The sequence below is a fragment of the Populus euphratica genome, unplaced genomic scaffold (assembly GCF_000495115.2).
Source record: "Populus euphratica unplaced genomic scaffold, PopEup_1.0 scaffold423.1, whole genome shotgun sequence".
Classification (NCBI taxonomy): domain Eukaryota; kingdom Viridiplantae; phylum Streptophyta; class Magnoliopsida; order Malpighiales; family Salicaceae; genus Populus; species Populus euphratica.
Window position 1 is genome coordinate 97,651 of NW_011500314.1, and position 7,097 is coordinate 104,747.

The window sequence follows — 7,097 nt, forward strand, 5'->3', positions numbered from 1 at the left end:
TAGTCCTCGAATGAAATATCTTTACATGTATATACACTTGTGGATGAATAAAGTATTAATCTTATGATTAATATAATCTTATTCAAAATGATTCCACACTTCATGAATTAACATATAGATTAAGAATAATAAAAACCTCATATTTCTAACTATAAAATAGCAGACTAATGAAAATAATATCTTTTTTCTTATTTGGTAAATGTCCATTCAAAGTTTTTATATTGTTTTTTCTTTCATTACTACCTTTAGATTATAGTTGAGCCTAGTTATTTGTCGCATGGTGGATTTTAAAATTTATTTTTATTTTTTATTACAATTAAATTATGTATATGAAAGATTATAATTTAAATTCTTTAAAAATATTTTTTTTATTAAATGAGTTATTTTACTTATTTATGCCTTTTTATACCAAAACATTTTTTTTATTAATAACATGTTTTTTTAAATTAAAAGTACAAGAAATTAAATATATTTTAAAAAATATATAATTTAAAATAAGTAGAAAGAATATATCTATTCAATCTAAATTGCATTTTCTTATCAATACAGTTCTTTCTTTCTTTTTTAACCAAAACATGTTTTTTCTTCATAAACATTGTTTTTTAAATAAATCAAAACTTATCATGATCTAAAAAACAAGTTTCAAGCAGAAAACACAAAAAAATTTGTTTTGATATTTTGTATGTAATTGACGGGAAAAAATAATTATTATGAGAAAATTATGAGTTCAATAACTTCTTATATGTTGTAACAAACTATTTAGGCTTAATATATCAATTGAATTAATTGGCTAAAATGAAACAAACTATACAAACTAGGTTATGTTGACCAAGTTTCAAAGATTTTGACTGCCACCCTACTCGTAATATCTATTTTTTAGGTTTTTTAATCAACAATCATTTGTAATTACTATATTATTTGACTTTGACTTTGACTGATTATATAAGTTAAATAATGCAAATATTATAGATTAAGCTTTTTTTCTTTAACACCCTTGGCAAATATTATAAAAACAATTAAATAATCTTATTTAACAACAAAAGCAAAATTAAATGGTATTCTAATGGAATAATGTTTTAAATATAGTCTTAATTACTTTACGTATGATGCATTCTAATCAAAATAAAGGAAAAAAAAACTTAAAAGGTCATGTAAAAAAAAGCTAGGTGCTTAGGCTCCAAAATTAAACAGGTGATACATTATTTACTTGTAAATATTTTAGCCATTAGAGATGGTGGAAAGTTAGAGTTTGAGGTTTGGCATCCTAAAGATTTATTTTAACTGTTTTTTTTCTTGAAATACATAATAAGCACCATAAATACTTTAATAAACTCATCTTCAACCTCAAATATAAATTTAAATCAGTTTACAAAAGTAAAATTAAATAAAAAAATTCCAGTCTCAATTTGTTTTTTTCAGTGAGATGAAAATTTAAAACATCTTGATAATGCTTATTTTGTTAAAAGACACTTGATGGCACCAAGATTAACTTATTTGTTGATAAAATATGGCTAATTCATCATCTCCTCTCTTATCCTCCATTTTCCAATAACTCCCTATCTCCTCTCTAAATATGGGGACTAAAATGTAAAAAGAGAACTAAAATTTAGGACCTAAAACTAAAACCCTAAAATTAAAGGAACCAAAAATATTTAAATTGATAAGTTTTGGATGAGATAGATTTTTTCTTGCATGAATTCTAGAGAAGCACAATTATTTTTCTATTTTCATTTTGGTCCTTCTTCTTATAATTGTTTTAAGACTGCATTTAAATCTTATTTCATCAAATTGGCCTCCAATTTAATGTATAATCATGCACTGGAATTGCTTGCAGTTTAAATATGGGGAGTTAGTCCAGAAGGATTATACTTGCGTTTTCAAGCCCAGCAACAGTAGCTTAAGTCTCGTTAGCATTAGGCTTCCAGTTGGCATGTAGCGTGGCCCGGAAATTGGAAAAGAAGTTCAGTTTCAATTGATAAGCCTATGCTCATGGGCCATGGCCACTGGCAGCAAATAGAGGGTTGAGGTAAGCATGCGAGGAAAACATTAGTCCAATCTCCATTGATGGAGCAGTAGAATTCTTGCTTACAGTTTCCAAGTGAAAGAGAGGTTTTTCTCACCATAGCTATTGATTAAAGCCGAAACAATTGACCATGCCTCGTTTCCATTTTATGGTTCATGTTGCTCTGCTTTCTTCCCTTTCGTCGCAATGATGTTCCTCTGTTTTTTTCCTTTCCTTTTCAACAGTACTGTATTTTGACTATCTTCAGATCAACTTTAGCATATCAGAATTACATTCCTCTTTGATGAAGTTTTAATAAGATCATTTGCATTCAAACTGATGTGTTCTCTCACAGAATAGAATCCATTTCCTGAATGATTAGAGGAAATCGTACTGATTTATCGACTAGTTTAAGCTCTTAGTGATAAAATCAAATCAGGTAAATTTCAAGTGATTACCTGAATTTGATTCGAGATTTTTTTCTTTTACCCTAATTTGCCATATCCAATCAAGAAGTTCAGATATCCCAATTGTCTCACACATTAAATCTCTCTTGAAAGACTAAGAAATCTCAATTATGCAGCCAAAATAAACTCCACGAAAAGTCTTGAGTGGCTACAAGTCGATGTAATAATAGTCAACATGCCCATTGCTTTCAAGAATTTCTCAACTCTGGTCGAATCACAAAAGGGGCCGAAGGTCAAGAAAGCAAAAGCGAAGAAACTAGATGCATGATTGATCCAAAGGCAAAACCCTCTGTTTCTTGCTCCTGGAAATTGTTGGGGAAAAAAATTGATATCAATTAACAAGCAAACTCCCTCGCAAATAGCATCCTTACCATCTAGAAAACCTTGTGAGAAAAATTACATGTCAGCTTGTTCTAGTAATATGGCACACCAACTAGCAGTTAGCATTAAATAGGATGCGGGTTCACCGCCACCTTCATTGAATTATCTCATTTAAAGGAGCGTGTCTGCATTTGAGTTGTCCCCTTGAATCATGCATATGAGGGTGGTGGGCATTTATTATCACCATCGTCATCAAGATTTGAGGATAGAAATCTTGATCGATGTGGCCTGCGAGCCAAACACAACCCACCGAACAAACTATATACGGAGTGCCATTCTACTTCTTTAACGTTGTCGTTTTCATTTGCTGCTCTCATGCTCTAAAAATTCGTTTGTTAGAAATATTTAACATGAAAAATAAATATGTAGCTGGTTTAAAGAAGTGAAAATATTATTTTTAAAATATTTATTTATTTTATATAGAGATAATATCTCTAGAATACAATTATACTCTATAAATCTTTTAAAAAATAAAAAGATAAGATAAAAAAAATATTTTTATTATGTGTTTGTTTTTTGTACAGTAACAGGTTTTTATATACTTGAAATATAATAAAAAAATAATATAATTTTTGATTAATTAATATAATTGTTGATTAAACAATATAATTGTTCATGAAATAATTATATTTTAAATTAAATTGAATAACTGCTATTTAGTTTTATGACTGTCGATAAAACAATATGATTATTCATCAAACAATATTATTATTGATGGAATAATTATACTTCAAATTAAATTAAATAACTGTTATTTAGTTTTATCTTAACATTCATAAATATCAAAATTAATTACAAAAATAATTTAATAATGAATTAATCTCACTGACATATTAAGTTTCAAGTTTCAAATGTTATATTTTAATATTATAAATATTTATATAATAGCATTGAGAAGCCAAATAAGAGAATCCATCTATCATGACTTAATTTACTGCATAATAGAAACTCACACTTATAAGCATTAGGATAAAGTGTTTCTTTTTAATATGGGATATACATCTTTTTTTTTCTTTATTCATTTACAAACCACAATAAAAATCCCTCATTAGTTTGTAATGAATCTCTTTTCACTTAGAGTATTTCTTTTTAATATAGGATATACATCTTTTTTTTCTTTATTCATTTACAAACTACAATAAAAATCCCTAATTAGTTTGTAATGAATCTCTTTTCACTTAATAAAATAATGCTTACAAAAAGGTATTTTGCAATTTAAATCTTCAATTAGTTTTAGAACTTGAATCCTACTAAAGTTATTGGTGTCCATAGATTAAATCAAAACTTTTATTGTAAAATAAAAGATACTACATACATAATACTATCCAAACTCTTGAAGAGGTTTATAACTGTTTAACACTATTATGGTCATATGTTAATATCTTATTTTCATGAATATTTACAAGAGAAAACCCTAACTCTTATTAAAAGCGACACCACTTCTATATTTATATAAGTGGAATTATACATGTCTATATCATATTAAACACGAACTTTAAATTTCATTAAGGACCCTATGCTCATCCTCCATTCTGTAATAGAACACATTAAATACTATAAAAAATAAGATCTAAAATTAATTATCAATAACCAACGGATACTAAACAGTAACTTGTTATTACCCATTAAACTTAGAGATAAGTTTTTTGCTATCCGAAGTTGGGTTCATACTAATATCTTTAATAATAGGTTTCAACACTATTCCATTAGTTATTTTTCATACCATGTTGTTAAATAGTCTTTTTGTGAGCGAATCTGCTAAATTATTCTCAAACTTCACATAAACAATGATGATTATCATATTTGTAATAAAATATCAAATATATCCATATCGAATGTTTATATGTCTTGACTTACCATTATAAATGGTACTATAAGCTCGAGATATAGTTGATTCACTATATCAGTATAAAAAAATAGCTAACATAGGTTTTGGCCACAACTTAATATTAAACAACATATTTCTTAGTCATTTTGCTTATATACCTACAATAGTCATATCAATAAATTATAATTCCATGATAGAATAAAAGATACACGTTTGTTTCTTAGATGTCCAAGATATTTCACCTTCTTCAAGTGAGAAAATCCATCCTGATATGGACTTCTTATCACTTGAACAAGTCATCCAACTTGCATCACTATATCCTTCAATTATAGCTAGAAAATCAGAATAAAACAAGCCTAAATTGATCATTCTTTTCACGTATCCGAAGACTTTTACATAGCCTTTCAATGATCTGTATTTGACTTGCTTATATATCTTGATAACCTCTATAAAGCAAAAGTTATATATGGTCTTGTACAATGTATATCATATATAAGACTTTCAATGGCACTAGCATGTTCTAGTTGTGCTACCGCTTTATCACAATAATTATTAGACTTCATACTAAAATTAAATGGGATATTAGTCTCTTTTATATTGATATGCTTAAACTTATCAAGCATTTTTTTAATATAATGTAACTGATTAAGTGCATAGCCATTACTATATTTCTTAACTTTGATACCTAAAATTATATCCACTTCACCAAGATCTTTCATTTTAAAGATAAAAGTGAGATAATATTTCTTAACTTTGATACCTAAAATTATATTTACTTCACCAAGATCTTTCATTTTAAAGATAAAAGTGAGATACCTTTTAGTTTCAACTATTCTAATCATATGGGTGCTAAATATTAACATGTCATCTACGTAGAGATAAATAATCATGCCAAGTTTTATTTTATTTTTTGTAAATTTAGAATACATACACTTATCAGCAACATTGTGGTGAAAATCATTCAACAAAGTTGCTTTGTCAAACTTTTCATGATATTGTTTCAGAACTTGTTTTAAACCATATAAAGACTTTACCAATTTAAAGATTTTTTTTAATTTCCAGGAATTATAAAACCCATAGGTTGTTCCATATACACTTCCTTTTTTATAATATCCGTATAGGAAAGTCATCTTTACATTCTTTTAATAAACATACAATTTATAAATTGATGCTAATACAAATAAAACTCTAATTAATAGAATTGTGGCCACAGGAGAATAAGTATCAAAATAATCAACACTCTCGTTTTGAGTAAAACATTTGACAACTAATCTTGTCTTAAATGTGTGTATAAAACCATCAATATTTTCTTCTAAACACTCACTTCCATTCTATTGGCTTAGAACCTGGAGGTAAATCTACTAAGACCCAAGTATTGTTAGACAATTGAATCTATTTTATCATTTACTATTTCTTTCCACAAAACAACATCCATATAAGACATAACTTAACGAAGTGTCTTTCGATTATCTATCATATTTAAGATCATATGTGTTCTTTTCAATACTATATTCCTATCACATTTCACTAAAAATACAATTAAATTAGAAGAAATAAAATCCATATCTATGTGTTTTTTTTTCCTTTTTAACTGCTTGACTTCTTCTAGGTTCATTTGAACCCATTACTTTTAGTTTTTTACATTTTTCCACTTAACATTAAGCTAGGTGTCATTACTTTTAGAATTGGTTCTTGCACATTTAAATCACTTATGAATTTATTTATGATAAATTCAATATGTATAAATTTAATAATCACATTAGTTTTTAAATCCACAACCTATAAGCCTTTGAATTTTATGCATAACCAACAAAAACACTCTTAAGACCTTTAGGTCATAAGTTTGTTCTTTGAGGATCAGAAACTTTACAAAAAGCTACACAGCCCCACATTTTAAAATAATTCAAATTTGATTTTCTACCATTTCATGCTTCATAAGGAGAAACATTTAATTTTTTAGATGATATTTAGTATAAATATGACATGCAGTAAGTAAGACTTGCCCCAAAAATTATTTGGTAAATTAGCTTTCAAAAGCATGGCATTGACTAACTCAAGTAATTAAGAATTTCTTTCTACTCTAGGAAAAAGCTTTTTATTATCTTTGCTTGAATTCATACTTCACATTTGTTATTATTATTATGTTGATATGAAATATAATTACATTTGTTATTATTATTATGCTGATATGAAATATAATAATGCTTACATATATATTTTAAATATCTATAATTTAGATGTCTTAATCTAGCATATGCCAAAGAAGAGAAGTAGATTCAATCATGCAAGCAAAAATAACATTGATTTTATTAAAACTGAACTTAAACATGTCATCACAAGAATAACATTTTTCCCATAAACACCCTACTCTTAGTTACAATAACCTTATCAAACTCCAAAACAATCTTGAGCTTTTTTT